Raw genomic sequence first — 15,440 nt, 5'->3', positions numbered from 1 at the left:
GAGAGATAGGTTGCGAAGGAGTTTGCAGTACCTTGGTTTTAGCAAAATATGTTTATAATAGAAGATCTTTTATTGTCATTGTACATGAAAATTATCTGCAAACCCAGCAAAGTGATCAGTCTGAGGTATCTAAAAATAAATAAGTAAAGAAAAATGCTTCTAAAGCCAATAATAAACAGAATATTTTGAGGGAATATATCTAAAAAGGAAAGAAAAGCTCCATTCTCACTCCTCTCAGGATAAACTGTCATTAAAATTGACTTTAAATTTAGCTTCAACACGAGATAAAAACATTTACTTTCATTACTGATGTTGTCAAGTTTTAATAAAGTTCATGCTACTTTTATAAAATGATGAAAGTGAATAAATTGTATTTCTGTGATCTGTGTTTGATTTCTGTCTTTTCTCCTGTCATCCAGATGTTCAGAGGGAGATGATGCCACATCTGGTCCAGCTGATGGAAGGTCTTGAAGTTCTCTGACTGGCCTCGACTGAAGATGGTCGTCTCACTGGATTTAAGGTTCAGATGCTCAGTAACAAACTCCACCAATGAGCCAACAGGGAAGCTTTAGGTTTATTAAATGTTGCTATGAAGGTTTCGCTGTTTTTCTTTGTGAATGCAATGTGCTCCAACTGAAACTTGAATTAGAACTTAGAAGTAAATCCTTCCATCTGAAAGGATTTAGTTGCATTAATAACCTCATAACATTCTAATTTTTATTCCAGTCTTGGTTGGAAATAGAATCTCTGTATTGATTCAGGTAAAAACTGAACTTCACAGCATGTTGGAGCAAAACAACCAGATGAAAACTGTGATGGTGTTGGATTGTCAGACCGTAATGTTGCAGCTCAAAGCAGCTTTTCTATCTCAGTTCATTCTGACATTCAGCTATGAATCAACACAGCAGATGGTGATCCATGCTGTGGAAGTCTCACATCTCCTGATTTAATGGAGCTGCTTTGCACTTTTTACACTGTTTATTCACCAACACTTTATTTAATAAAAGTCCCATCTAGTTTTTATGAGGAATGTGATGTTTTAATTTCTCTGTGAATAACTGCAGTCTAATGCAACAGCTGGAGTTGTAACATCTGTCCTGATATTGATCATGAAGTATTGATCAGAATACTTATGGTCAGCAGTCATCCCTGAAGTTTTACATTAAAATCTTTACTTGTGTTGTGAACTTTGGTAAGAAGCAGAAACTTTAGCGTTGCCATGGATACATGAGTGTTAAATTCTGTCCATGTTTCCATTTTGGGAAATTCAGTCCAGCAGATGAGTTTGTTTTTACTGCCAGCTACCATTCAGTCTGAGATATTAAGAATAAATAAATGTGCATAATGTGGAAATGAACAGATTTTATTTTTATTTATTCCTACAGCTGCTGCATGGAAAGTTCCAGAATGTGGAGGAATTTAGTCTCACAATCACAGACAATAAATATTATCTGAAAGTCGGGTTATTGTTGTTTATCAGCACAATACAAAAAGATTCATGTTAGAAATATTCCAGTTAAGACTCTAGAATATCATGATTTATGTAAATTTACCTCAATAATATGAATGTTCAGGTTAAGATTGTACAGTGATATTTATTATGTAAGTTTAGCTGATTAAAGTTTATGACTCTGCACTACAATTATTTATTATTTAAATTTACATCATTATTATAATATTTAGGGTCAGACCCTACAGTATTGAGATTAAGAAATCAAATATTCTATAAAATGTAAATACACTGAACTCATTTGGATATATTTAAGTGAGACTCTACAATATTATTTGACACAAATCTATCTAAATCAAAATTTTAATCATTTTTACTCCAAACATTTACTGGACTGATTTAAATATTAAAATCACTCCTTTCTAATCCTCTGCTGTACGTTCAAACCTGAGGCCTTAAATAGAAACACACAAGTATCTGATTGAAGGAACTTCTGCAGAGTCCTGGTTCCAGAACATGATGATAGAATTATAGACAAACTTTAACAAAAGCTGCCTGAGAGTTTACAGGTTTTTATGTTGATTTCTTCAGTAATTTAATGAGAGTTATCAGCAAAAATCAAGTGTTCATTTGATGAACTTCATTTCCTAAAACATCCAGAATTGGAGCTCATATCTTTGGCAGCTGTAAAGTTTCTGCTCCTTCAAAGTTCACAACACAATGAATGAATTCCTAAAACACTCTCAATGCTGGAGAGCGTTTGTGATGCTGAAGCAGTGACAGTTTTTTGTTTCTTCTCTGGAGATGCACAATGAGGGACGTCTGCAGAGACTGAGAAAGAGTCTCACCACATCCTGACATGAGGAAAAAGACTTTATTGAAGACTACAATGAGAAAAACTATCAGACAGCAGACGGCTGCATTCAAGGTGAGCTCTGAACATTTGATCTGGAACAGGAATTCAATAACGGCAGCATGAGCTTCATTTCAGTCTGTAGCTGCTGAATTCATGGATGAATCATCTGGCACTAGAGAGGAAGACCATCAAACATCCACGTCAGCTGATGGAGGTCCAAGAGTCTCACCAACAAACAACCTACAGAGTGAAGACCTCAATCTGATTGGACGGCCTCCTATTCAGCCACGTGTGAACAAATGCCTCTAAGCTGATTTGTTTTCTAAAATAAATCTAGTTTGAGTCCTAATCTATGCCTGTGTGTTTGCTTCTTTACACCGCTGTTAACAGTTTAGGCTGTTAGATTGTTCCAGATAAGACAAGTACAAGATTCTTCAGAGCCGTTCTACCACGAGCCTGACAGGAAGAACTCCAACAGCTACTGAATGTTCCTGTGGTTCCCTCAAGGCTACAGGAGGAGTCCTACGAGGACGAGCCGGTCCACCTGATGGCGGCCAGTCGCTGCGGTTCAAAGCCAACACCGACTACGTGGACTTCTACTGGACCACACGGAGGCCTTCAAACCGGACCAACAAGTTCCCCGACTCGTGGGTCTGAGGACGCCGCCGAGCCTCGGTCCAGCCGGCCTCCTGTCTGTGGGTGTTTGAGTGCTGAGAGGTTTGTGGATGCATGTGAACGTTCTGTGTTGAAACAGCAGCTTTGGACTCAGTAACGCCGGGAAAAACCAAGAGCTCCTTTATTTGTGACTTCCACTAAAAAAACTGATGAAAATAAGTTTGCCAGGGTTCTGACTGATAACAGATTATTAAATAATGAAAATAATCGTTTAAATATTCCTTTAAACAATCCTTTTAGGTCTACATTTCCTTTACACTGACTTCTTGGTATATGTACATGTATGTCGAAAAATGTCATTTTTCAACATGTTGTAAAAACGTGCCATATGATGAAATAATGTAAAGGAGGCCGTGAAAAACACCCCAGAAAGGTTTTCTTTGAAAAAAAAAATCATCATGACTTTTGGCGCAAAAAATGTTCATGCGTTCTTTGTGTAAAAACTCAGAGATTTCAGGTATCAGAAGGTGGTTTTCAACTTTCTTTGTGAACTTTCTGCTTCAACTTTAAACTAAATTTCCTTCACTAAGCCAGCCCTCTGGACTTCCAGTAAGCTGTGTTCCTATTGGCTGTCCAGGTGGCTGTGTTCCTATTGGCTGTCCAGGTGGCTGCTTGGTATTATCAGGAACACCTGAGCAGCTCAGTGTCTTCCTGCTTTATTTAGCTGCAGACAAACATTTCCTCTGCTTCTCTTCACCACTGAACCGGGTTTGGCTCCATTGCTTTAGTTTGTTCTTTAGGCGTTGGCTTGCAGCTTCCAGCAGTAAAATCGTCTTTAATGTGTTTCTTGGTGTGTTTCAGGGCTTTGTACCAGATAGTTGTCTTGGTAAATGTGGTTCTTTAGCCACAGTTAGCACATGGTGCTAATGTGTGCAGTGATTAGTGGATTTGGTGCAGCTGAGTTGTGTCTTTATCTTGGCTGTAGTGAGTCTTTAGAGGTTTTTGGTCAGACACATTCTGTATTCTTGTTTGTGAACCAATGTTGGTTGTCCAGAAGGTAAGAGTTCCTGTCCTGATTCTCTGTTCTCAGAGGTTCTCTGGTAGGCTACAGGAGACTTTAGCGTTTGGGTTGTTCTAGTTTGGTTTTTGTATGGTTTCATTTGGACGACTATCTTGAGGCCCCTCCATGTGGTTTAGTGAGGTTTTCTGGAACAGTTCTACAAAGCAACCTGCAGCAGAAGAGCCTTTGAGAGTTTTTAGGAAGTTCTGGAGACCAGACTTTAGAGCAGCAGAAACATTTGTCAGCAGTTTGAGCAGGAGAAGGTGAGCTTCAGAGTAGAAATGAGACGGAAACCTTCTTGACCCATGTGGTGAGGTCCTGTACCAAGAGTTTGAGCAGGTTGTGAAGAATCTGTAGTTCTTTGGTCTGAAAGCACAAGAAGAGTTGACTTATTAAAGGAGAAAACAGGAGATATTGTTGCTTCTTCTGTCACTCTGCAGTTTCCAGTTTCCTGAGACTGAATATCAAGTTTATATGTTAAATGATTTACCATGTGAGCCCAAGAAGACTTCAATAAACTCCCTCCATCCCCTGGACACAACATATGTTATTGCCATGTTAAATGTTTTTTTTTTTTTTTTTTTAAATGTTTGAGTTTTAATCCAAGTTTTAGCATATTTTTTTCTCCTTGCTTGTTTAGTTTTGCCATCTGTGTGAAAGGTGCTAAACAAATAAAGCTGAATTGATAAAATGAATAATTGACTAACTCATGATTGTGACAACAGAAGTATTTTCATTGTGATTTAAGGGTTTGTTTAATTTTTAAGGTTGGGGTTACAATCTTGACAGAAAAAAAGATTAAAGAAATAAACTACATTAAAAAAGCAATTAAAGGAAAAAAGCATTCGATACAATAAAAGTTTTAAAAAGAAAATTAAACATTAAATACAGTTCAATTATATTAAACAGACAAAATGTTTAATTAGATAATTAAACAGAAGATACAAAACATGTAATTCTGACAAACAAAAATATTAAACATTAAAGATGAAATATTTTTGATAAACATTTGAAAAATACAATTAAACAAGAGTAATATTAAACATATAAATAAAATACAAAACATTTAATTAGATTATTAAACCTTTAAAAAGACAAAACATTTAATTAAAAAAATCAATGTTTAATTAGAAAATTTAATCTTAAAGACAATAAAACTTTAAATAGGAATTAAACAGAAAATACAATGAATCATTTAAAAAGAAAATTAAACATTAAAAGGTGGTAAAACATTTAAAAAGAAAAACCTTAAAGATATAATCGAAAAATTAAACACTGGGAAAGAAAAAGAAACTCAAAACAAGCCGATAAAACATTTGAAAAAACAATTAAACATTAAAAAGACAAAACATTTGGAAATCAAATCAGACATTAGAAAAGAATAAAAGGTGAGAAAAGAGCAAAACTAACGTTTAAAGAAGAATCAAACTAAAGATGAAACATTTTCAAAAGACACCAGTTAGACTTTAGAAGATCAAATTAAACAGAAGAGACAATAAAACGATCAAGAAGAGCAAAAACAGATCTAAAAGTCTTAAAGCGTTTTCTAGTCTGAAACGAAAGCATCAAGTTGTTTCTTCAAACATTTCCTCTTTCTATGTTGTTGGTTGATTGTGGACAGATTTACTAAGAACTCATTTCAGAAAACTGCTTTCCAGATAAAGTCTACTAGTAGTTGAAGGCATTTATCAAACTAATGTTACCTTCTGATCTCCACAGACTTTACTGTACAGTGAAGAGAATCAGTTTGTTGAGGATTTCCTAAAAAACCCACAGGTGAAGGTCTGAGAAGAACTCAGATGGATGGTCTAAATGTGAAATCAAGACTCATGGTCACAAGTTTTAAGGCTTCTGTTAACCAGAAAGTTCAAACTAACAGAGAAGTACTGAGAAACTTTTAAAATTTCAGTCCTCAGACTGTCTGAAGGTTCAAACTAACAGAGAACTACTCAGGAACTTAGAAGATATCAGTCCTTGGACTGTCTGAAGGTTCAAACTAACAGAGAACTACTGTGGGACTTAGAAAATTTCAGCCCTCAGACTGTGTGAAAGCTCAGGTCCTGAGGACTCGGGAGGTGTGGAGGCTTTGGAAAGTCTTGGAACTGAGGGTTCAACCCTCCAGCACAAAGGCTGAAGTCCAACCTCCTGAGAAAAACGGTCGAGTCGAGACTCGAGTTAAAAAAAAAACTCGAAAACGACAAAAAATAGATGATAAATGCGCAAAAAAAAGAAGAATTAGTATCTGAGCGAGTAGCTCAGGGGATAAGAAGAGACTACCAAGTGGAAGGTCGCAGGTTCAAGACCCACCACTGGCATTTTTCTTTCTTTGTCTTTGTCAGGATTTTGAGAAAATTTAAGAAGGGTCTGGTCTTGAACCAGCGACCTGCAGCTCCATAGGCAAATCCTTAACTCACTGAGCTACAGATCAGATAAAAAGAAATAAATTCGTCGTCCCTTTGGCATCGTAGTTCCTGAAGTGACCACATGGGTGGAGCCAAGGCGGAGTCTGGGTGGAGTCAGGGCGGAGAGTAGGCGGGGAGGTGGGTGGCGGCCTCCCCCCTCTACTCCCCCACCTCCCCCCACCACCCACCACACCTTCCCCCGCCCGACGAGTTCTTCGAGTCTCCACGAGTTCTTCGAGTCTCCAGGTTTTCCCGAGTTTCTGGAGTTTCCACCAGGTCGGAGGCAGAACAAGTTGTCATGAAGAGGTGTTGAAGTCGGCCAGGATGGACTGACTTTTTACAGCGACTAGAAGGAAGACGACTAGAAGAGCAGGTCTTTAACCACCATCCATAAAATCCATGGAGTCGCTCCAGAGAAATGAAGGGAGGTCAACTTTTATCAACCTCCATCCAGATGTTCAACTTGATATCTTTACTTGACATTTTTAGCACCACAAACCTTTAGTATCACACTTTATTATCATTTATTAGGACTTTAATGGAATCCACCAGCAGATTTAGTTTTTGTTGACAAACTTTATTCTTGTCGTCGTGGGACTGCAGTATTTAAAACTGTTCCTTCTATTTGACCTCATGTTTATTAGTTTTAGTGGAGAAAGTTATTTTAATTGTCATTAGTCTCTTAAAAACCAAATAATAAATTGGATTAGTCAAGAGGTTTAAATTTCTTACTTTGTCATATTTTAAATATGACAAAAAAAATAAAAATAAAGTCTTGAGACAATTTGACCTGTAATTGGCGTTATATAAATAAAATTGAATTAAAATTGTATGTATCTTGTAATGTTGGAGTAATTCAGCCATATATGTTGGAAAACACATTTTCTTTGTCCATTAATCTGTTGATTGTTTTCTCCAGTAATTCATTTCTTGTTTTGGTTTATAAAATGTCAAACCCAAATATATTCAGTTTACTGTCATAAAAACCAAAAAGATTTACATTCATGATGCAGGAATCAGGCAGTTTTTCACTTTTTATCTTAGTTTAGTCAGAAAGATAGTTGATAATGTGTGAATTGTTGCAGCTTGTGAGCCGTAGAAGGTTTTAATCTTTGGGGTCGAGTGTCAGAAAACATTTAGAAACCAACATCAACAAAACACTCAACAAAGATTTGAACATCATTAAAGGGAAATCCAACTTTTGCATGACAATGTCTCATTAAAGGACATTTATTTCCAACGTAAATGTGTGATATTCATCCTCTGGAGCTTTCTCTTCACATCGTCTTCCACCTGGACTGCTTTGGTCGGGAGCATGTGCAACAAACATTTGAAAAAGTGCACTTTAACATCAATGAACGACACTGAAGTTTAATCTCTACATAAATGAGACTGAGTCTGGATGTGCTGCTCTGTCATTAACTCCTAAGATTAGGGAAAGTTCAAACAAAAGAGGACAGTTCAGATAAGACTTGAGAATGAGCTTATTTTGAACAAACATCTCAGACTTTCTGAGCTTCAGCACCTCTAGCAAGATACTTTAACAACAAGCAACTCAAGAGATCCAGAAGTTGGAGAGAATTAGCTTTAGCTGAGCCAAAGAACATGTGGGACGCTAACCTAGCAAACATTTCAGACTTTTCTCTGTGAATTCTGAGAAATAATTTACTATTTAATGACAGAGCTACACATCTTAACTCAGTCTCATTAAAACAGATTCTAATTCAGTGTCATCCATCCATATTAAAGTGCACTTACCCAAAATGTTTGTTGCATGAGCTCCAACAAAACCTGTCCAGGTAGAAGGCCACTTTGACAAACAGGAAGTGGAAGATTCCAAGCAGATTTATAGAAGGGGGAACCAGACTGTACTAAGTGTGGTCGAGTATAGAGGGGTGTTTTGTGGGTTTTTAAGGCTGATAATGATTATTAGGGAGACATTTGGAGTAGATATTCATTTGCAGTAAATGAAAGTATTTAAAATCTTGGAGTTAAACTTAGAAGAGCACAAATTCTAACAGAAAACTTTGTTGATACGTTTTTGTTTTGTTTACAGAGGTTAAGTTAAAGGAGTTTTATTCGTGACGTATAACCAATCAAATCACTCCAGAAGACAGAGCGACCACAGGTAGATAAAGGTTCAGAGCCAAAGTAGCGCTATTTTTAAATTGATTATTTATACTGATAATCAGTAAATCAGTCAGCCCACAATTACTACAATTCTACAATGTATGTCTCTTTTCTTTGACTTATTTGTACAATATACGATGTATATGATGGCGTTTTTTCATACCAAAGGCTATACTATGATGTTTTCTAAGAGACATACCATGCTATTCTGTTCTGGTTCTGGGCTGCTGCACTCCTCCTCTGTTGTTTTCTGGATTGTACTCAGCTGCATGCCTTCGTCCACCCGGCCTCCGTTGACTCGTCCCGCCTGCCGTCTCTGGAGCTGAAGCTGGATTGGAACAGACCAAAGTACAGTCCAATCACGATGCCAGCATCCTCTCAAAAGGCTCCTTCATCTGGCAGGTGGCACCACTTCTTCTGAGGGGAAGCTGAGCTGGCCTGGCAGAACTTTGGAGATGTGTTCCAGTGGTTGGTGGATGTGTGGGGAGATAGAGAGAGACCTTTGAATTGTTCAGAAAGGAAAACAGGGAACCCATTGGTAGTTTTAGTTTAGGGTGCTACTGCGGTGTGGTTTTGGGTTTTAAGAGGTGAACAGGAAGAGTTTTTTTCGTACTGATTATCTTTTACTTTGTTCCTGGTTGGAATACCCATCAATGTCAACTTGAAATTCACTTTTAGTTCTGTTTATTTTTATTTTACTAACACCCATTTGCTTTTAACCCCCTCACATGTTGTGTTGTTGTAAACTTACTCTTTCAAATAAATACTCATCTAACCCTCTGGAAACCAGCGTTTGGACTGTTTTTGTGTTGCTCCTCACCCACTTCAGACAGCCGGGACAAAACGTTTTGTGGACTAAAGGCTATTCTCTGACGTTTTTTGAGCGACATGCTATACTATGATGTTTTTAGAGCAACATGCTATGCTATGACGTTTTTTGGACCAAAATAGAAATAGAGACACTAAAAAGATGGAAGTTTGTCTAAAATCAGAATCGACTCAGCTGAAATGTCCCACAAAATGCTAGCAATACGCCTCATCTGTCAAATTATGCTTGACTGCAAAATTGTAGAACTTTCAATGTCACACGACAAAACAAATTTCTGAGCTGACTCATTTTTGTGTCACTATGAGAAGTTAAAGCATCCGTGTGTAGAGTACAAACGTGAAATATATCATCCTACACTAAGAAATATTCGGTAATCTTCTCTCTTCTCACTGACAGAGTAGCTGTTATCTGAATTTCTTAAAATCATGTTTCCAAAGGTATATTCTTCAGTGGATGGCGAATTGTTTGACAGCGCATAACTACACACAAGGAGGATGTTTAACCGGCGAGCCAAACCGCTGTGAAGAGAAGGGAAAGGGACAGAGAGCCAAAACAAACACTGGGTTTTGTGTTCAGAAAAGGAGTCTCATCCTCCTCGCGAGACAGTAAATCCACGGAGAATCAGATATGTGCTGTAGGTTTCTATTAATAAATCTCCGGGTGCTGTGGGAACCGGGGAAAAAAGATCTGCGGTCGTCTCATTGGCCGTGTCCTCCGTCCTCACCGTTTAACCCTCGTAATTCACGGAGCCTTGTTTTCATTTAAGAGGGGCTGCGAGTTATTACCAACGCTTGGAAGAGAGTATTCGTTATTGGCCGAGGTTCACGGTCGGCTCTTACATAAGAAGGCTCCCACCCACTCACCCACTCCCTCAAATAAAAACATCTGGGAGTGAAGAATCTAATTCACACTGGCCTGGCAGAGGTGGAAACATGCCTGCTGCCTTACTGGGAGCTTAAAGGGGATCACTGGAGGCTGGTTTGAAGAGTTTTTTTTCCCTGTAAATAGCAGATTTAGAAAACAAATAGTTGTCTGAGGTAAAAATACCCAAACTACACTCACACTCAGGACATTTGTGCTCCAGATTACACAATGTTAACATGAAGGCAGCCCAACCTGAACACTGTAGGCTCAGAACTAAAAATGAGCATCAAGGCGAACCTGAGGCAACCTCTGAACTAAAAGATCGTCTTTTTAAACCCCCCACCTGTCAAATGGTAACTTCAACACTCTGACCCTAAAGAGCTCCTCCACACACAGCTTGGCAAAGTGAAAACTAAAGGACAGAACCCATAGTGTCCTTTTACAGCCATTTTTGCAACTCCATGCTGGTGGTTGCCGAGGCTGGAGGAATGCGGCCTTGAATTAATTCTTGAATTAATTCTTGAATTGATAGTGGGCTGAATAAAGTAAAATAACCTAGTTTCTCTTTACAAAAGTTAGTGAGTAGAATAATTATATGATTCAACTAAACATTAATAATGGACCCAGAAGGACCCATGCACCAATATACTCTCTATTATCAGTTCTAGTTTCACATTGCAGGTTTCGTACTTTCTAATAATCGACTTTATTCTGTATTCTATAACACTGTTATTGCAAATACCACCAATTTGCACCTAAATACCAGCATTCATTCTTTCTATCTATCTATCTATCTATCTATCTATCTATCTATCTATCTATCTATCTATCTATCTATCTATCTATCTATCTATCTATCTATCTATCTATCTATCTATCTATCTATCTATCTATCTATCTATCTATCCATGTAAATGGAAACTTGACAGGCTGGTGGAGGCATAAAACCATGAGCAGCAACATCTGAGACTTCAAAGCAAAGTCAATATTGAAAAGTTTCAGTTCCTCGATTGTCCAGTAGAGGTTGGCTCAAAAACTAAGTCAATCCCCAAAGACCCCCATGTTGAAGGTTTGCAGCTTATCATATACAAAAAACATGTTTACAGCCTGGCACACAAAACTATTCTGGTCTCTATAGCCAATTTCAAGTATGGAGGGTGAATTTTAATATATCTCTCCCATTTTAATTGTGTTAAGACTTAAATTTATGCATAATTAAAGGCGTAGCAGTGGCCCACCTTAGCTACACTCACACGTCCCTATTTTGCTCATTTTTGGATTATCAGGGAGCCCAGCACTGTTGGGAAGGACATGGTCGGAGTCACCACACTGAGAATCAAAAATGGAAACCAATGGGTGACATCATGGAAGGTTCGTCCATCTTCATATACAGTCTATAGCTAAATCTTGTTTCACATTATATATCACACACATTACTGCAGACACAACTTTTTGTTTACATTCTTGTTCCCTGTTAGCAGTTGACCCCTGGCACTTCCTGCATGAGCTTTCATAGGTTGTGAGGTATTAATGGTTGAGTATAGTCGCTCGTGTGTCTCCACTAAGTCATGGCGAGAATAATAATATAGAAATGATGTCCATCTTATCTGACACCAAACGTCTAACCTGGTGTAACGGACTGCCAGGAGGCAAAGCTCTCGATTTACCAGTTGGCCTACATTACTCTCACCTGTGTTTATGAGCTCCGGGTAGTGACTAAAAGAATGAGGTTGTAGATACAAGCAGCCAGAATGAGGTTCCTCATAGGCTGGCTGGGCAAAAAGCATTAAAAAAACATAAAAACTCCAGAACATAAACGGCTGTTTCAGTGTTGGCATGACCCTTTTGTGCACATTTGGATTCAGGAACACCAACAGGTCCTTTAATTCTTGAGTAATACTCGAAAAATTTTCCTCTTCAGCTTGATTTCTCCAAACGAGCTCTACTTTGAATGTTTGTTTTCCTATCCAGGATGGCTTACAACACGAGAGAAGACATTTTTAGCATTTGATTGCTGAACTGTGCTATTATAAGCATCACGTTGAACCAATACTGGATGGTGAAAGAGAGATTTCTATCTCTGACACTCGGGCTGTTCTTAGTAGAGGAAGTGCTAAAGACGTCTCAAACAGCCAGAAAAGGAAGCCAAGATTTGACAGCAGGAAGCAACTTCCTGAGTTGCCGTGGAGATCCAACCAATACAGAGGAAGCAGAAGGCTTTGAGGAGCTGTTCTTCAGGCAGCAGAAAGGCAGGATCTCTTACGTAACCGGGTGGATTTATACGTTCCACGTCAAATGCCTGGGGCCCTCGGTAGGTAACTGCTCTGGGGAAGGGGCTGAGTCTGAGAGCCTCCTGATGCTGCCGGCCAACTACAACAGTCCAGAGGAGGAGAGCGAAGAACTGCCACCTATTTATGGATGAGTATTAAATGGGCTCAACTGAACTCCGAGAGGTTCAATCGGCCTTTTGTTCAGCCAGGCAGCCCTGAAAGCAGCTAATTCTCTGAGAGCGTTTCACACCTCTAGTTTGAACTCTTGTTTTTCGTTATTTCAGTTAATGCTGAAAAGACCTCCTGAGACCGTGGCTGGATGAACAAACAGTGGTGAAATGGTATGATTAAGGACAACTTTAGTGTACTTATAGTTGAGTTTTTGCAATGTGTGGAGAAAAATATAGTTCTTTTAACTACACTACATGTTTGACAGTTATAGTAGGTACTAGTTAGCTGCCTTGTAGGACTCTTTACTGATCAAGTTTTACAATAAAAACAGTGCTGATGAAGCTTTATGGTTTGTCACCATGACGTGGGCAGAAACTAATAAAGTAGCTCCAACTTGACCACAGTTAAAACAGTAACATGATTCTTAAGTATTAACGGCCTAATGATAAAATATGTAATACACAAAAGAGTACTCTTCTTTTTCATATTTTAAGTGTATTTAGCCAATGATACTTGGGTACTTTTTGACTTAAGTAGGTTCTAAATGCAAGACTTTCACTTGTAGTGAAACATTTTTACATTACTTTGCAAGTACTTGACGCTGAACTAAGATCCCAATACTTCTAACACCAATGAGAACAAAAATGTACGACATCTAGCCAGTAAAATCTGAAAAAGTCTTCATGATGGTGACGTTTTCTCACTTAAAAATCAAACTGCTTTTATAACCCCCTCCAGAGAAGCAACTATAACTGATATTTTGTACTCCTGATTGTGCAGCCCTGCATAGCTTTATGGAGCTTCGATTCAACGTGTTTCTGCACATACTACAGTCGTTGGTGAGAATATGTGCGCATTAACTAGAAAACACGATGGAAACTTGATGACAGCAGATGTTTGTTGTGTTTGACTAGACGACATAAAAAAGGGAAAACTTTGTGCAACAAGAAACAATGTCAAAGGGTGTAACAAACATAAGACGCATGCAACAAGAGGCCTGTCTACTTTTTCTGGCACACAGTCAGCGCCTTGTGTTCAGACTGTCTGCATGATCTCAAACTTCAGGCTGTTGTCTGCATAGATGAAAACAATTACATTATGCAGGTCTAGAGACGCAAAAATCACGAATTGGCCTTAAACTAATGACGAGCATCTAGTCAGATAAAGAATCAGATGGGGATGTTGATGAGGCATTTTTTAACTGATTGGTATTGGTTTATTGAGCGTGTGACATCCACTGTCACACAGGTGTTGAAAAGGGCGAGCAAGATTCTTCTTCTTCTTCGTTGGTGTTCGGCAAACCAGCTCAAAGGTGCAATATCTCCACTGACCGGACTGGAAGGAGAGCATGATTTGTGGCAGGACGTCTGCAGTGTAGAAATATTTCAAATTGTAAACCTAAAGCAATCCAACAGCCACATCTGTAGTATCTAAGAAGTAGACACTCAACAGAACACAGTGAGTTCATTCAGGTAACCCAGGCTGCATTGAAGCAACACACAGTGGCGGAGACTCTCAAGAGGAGAGAGACCATTCGCCAGGTTTCTTCCATCTGTGCCACATATTATTGACTGGATCCTTTAATAAAAGCATCAGAAATAAAGAATGACTTTGACAGATGCTGTTCAAAGCAGCAGTGACAGAGGTCTGTATTCATGTACATCAGTTTTTGAAGATAAGTGCCCCGCCGCCTTCAGGTCTTCCTTTTCCCCTCTGAAATCTAAACCAGATAGTCAGCTTATCTGTCTGTGATACGCCGCTCTCCAGTCTGTGGGACCTTCTTTGGGAGTGTCGTCTTGGCTTCACTCGAAAGCAGTTTCTGTGTTCGTCCTGTAAGCAAACAATGGGGCATTGTTGCACCGGATGTGCTTCAAATAGTCCTGGGCAGCAGTCAAAACATAAGAGAAGAGTTCTTTTTGTAGCCGGCGAGGGGAAACATTTGAGTCCAGATGAGGACCTCACATGCCTCCTGTTTGTCCCTGTGGTTCTCCTACTGAGCACTAAGACAGAAGTGCGGTTTACTCCAGTGTGGTTGCATGTTTTGTCTTTGTGAAGCAGACGAGCAGCAGTTTCTGAAGATAAATTTAGTAAAGTTCATCACTTGCAGTTGAGCGCAAACAAAAGCCCTGACTTCCCAACACCTATCTGTGAAAGCAGCACTAATGTTTTCAGCTTTCAGCGTGCCTCGTCGCCGAGCCGCTCTGTGATGAACAAACAGTTGTGTTTGTTCAGCTTTCCTGCAGCTTCATCCAGAACCACCACTCTACAGGCTGACCGTCAGGGTTTTCAGCTGTCAACAAGAAGAAAAAGGAGCCCAGCTGAGTTTATTATGATGAGCATTCCTCCTCAGACAGATCCTCAACCTGAACCACATGCAGAATGACTTCAGAAACAGTGTTTAAACTGGTGGGATTTTCTCTAACGGAGCGTTTTGTTCCACGTTTTGAAGCTCAAACTTTACCTGGGTTAACAGCCGAGGAACCTACAGAAGTCTTAAACGCCATTAATTTCAGGTTCTTTTGTCGTTATTGCCAAAGATCTTGAATGTTTTTTAGCCTGCGGTAGGCAACAACATAAATTCTAAAGGTTTTCATGTGATTTTGGTCAAAACTGGCAGAATGTACATGCAATCATCTACCCATCCATCTATTTTCAGGTTGTGTTTAATGACTAATGTAGTGACATTATTACCAACCATGATAATATAGTTAGTACTGGTTTAAACTTGTGAGTCTGACTGTGCATCATCTTCACAAAATGTTGTCTTGGAGTCCCTAAATGTAGCAGTAGCTG

General features: G+C 38.9%; 1 protein-coding gene across 1 annotated transcript in view; it reads right to left on the bottom strand.

The window, feature by feature from the left end:
* Positions 1 to 3,621: 3,621 nt before the first annotated feature.
* Positions 3,622 to 15,440, bottom strand: part of sec24b (SEC24 homolog B, COPII coat complex component) — a 51,919-nt gene continuing 40,100 nt past the window's right edge. The window contains exons 26-27 of the transcript XR_004848578.2: positions 8,713 to 9,013; positions 3,622 to 4,347 (exon numbers count right to left, since the gene is read on the bottom strand). The gene's annotated coding sequence lies outside the window, so the exon portion shown is untranslated. The remainder of the gene's footprint in view (positions 4,348 to 8,712; positions 9,014 to 15,440) is intronic.

This window comes from Amphiprion ocellaris, chromosome 13 (assembly GCF_022539595.1).
Source record: "Amphiprion ocellaris isolate individual 3 ecotype Okinawa chromosome 13, ASM2253959v1, whole genome shotgun sequence".
Lineage (NCBI taxonomy): Eukaryota > Metazoa > Chordata > Actinopteri > Pomacentridae > Amphiprion > Amphiprion ocellaris.
Note: the sequence above shows the minus strand (reverse complement) of the source record. Positions and strands in the feature narration are given on the sequence as shown.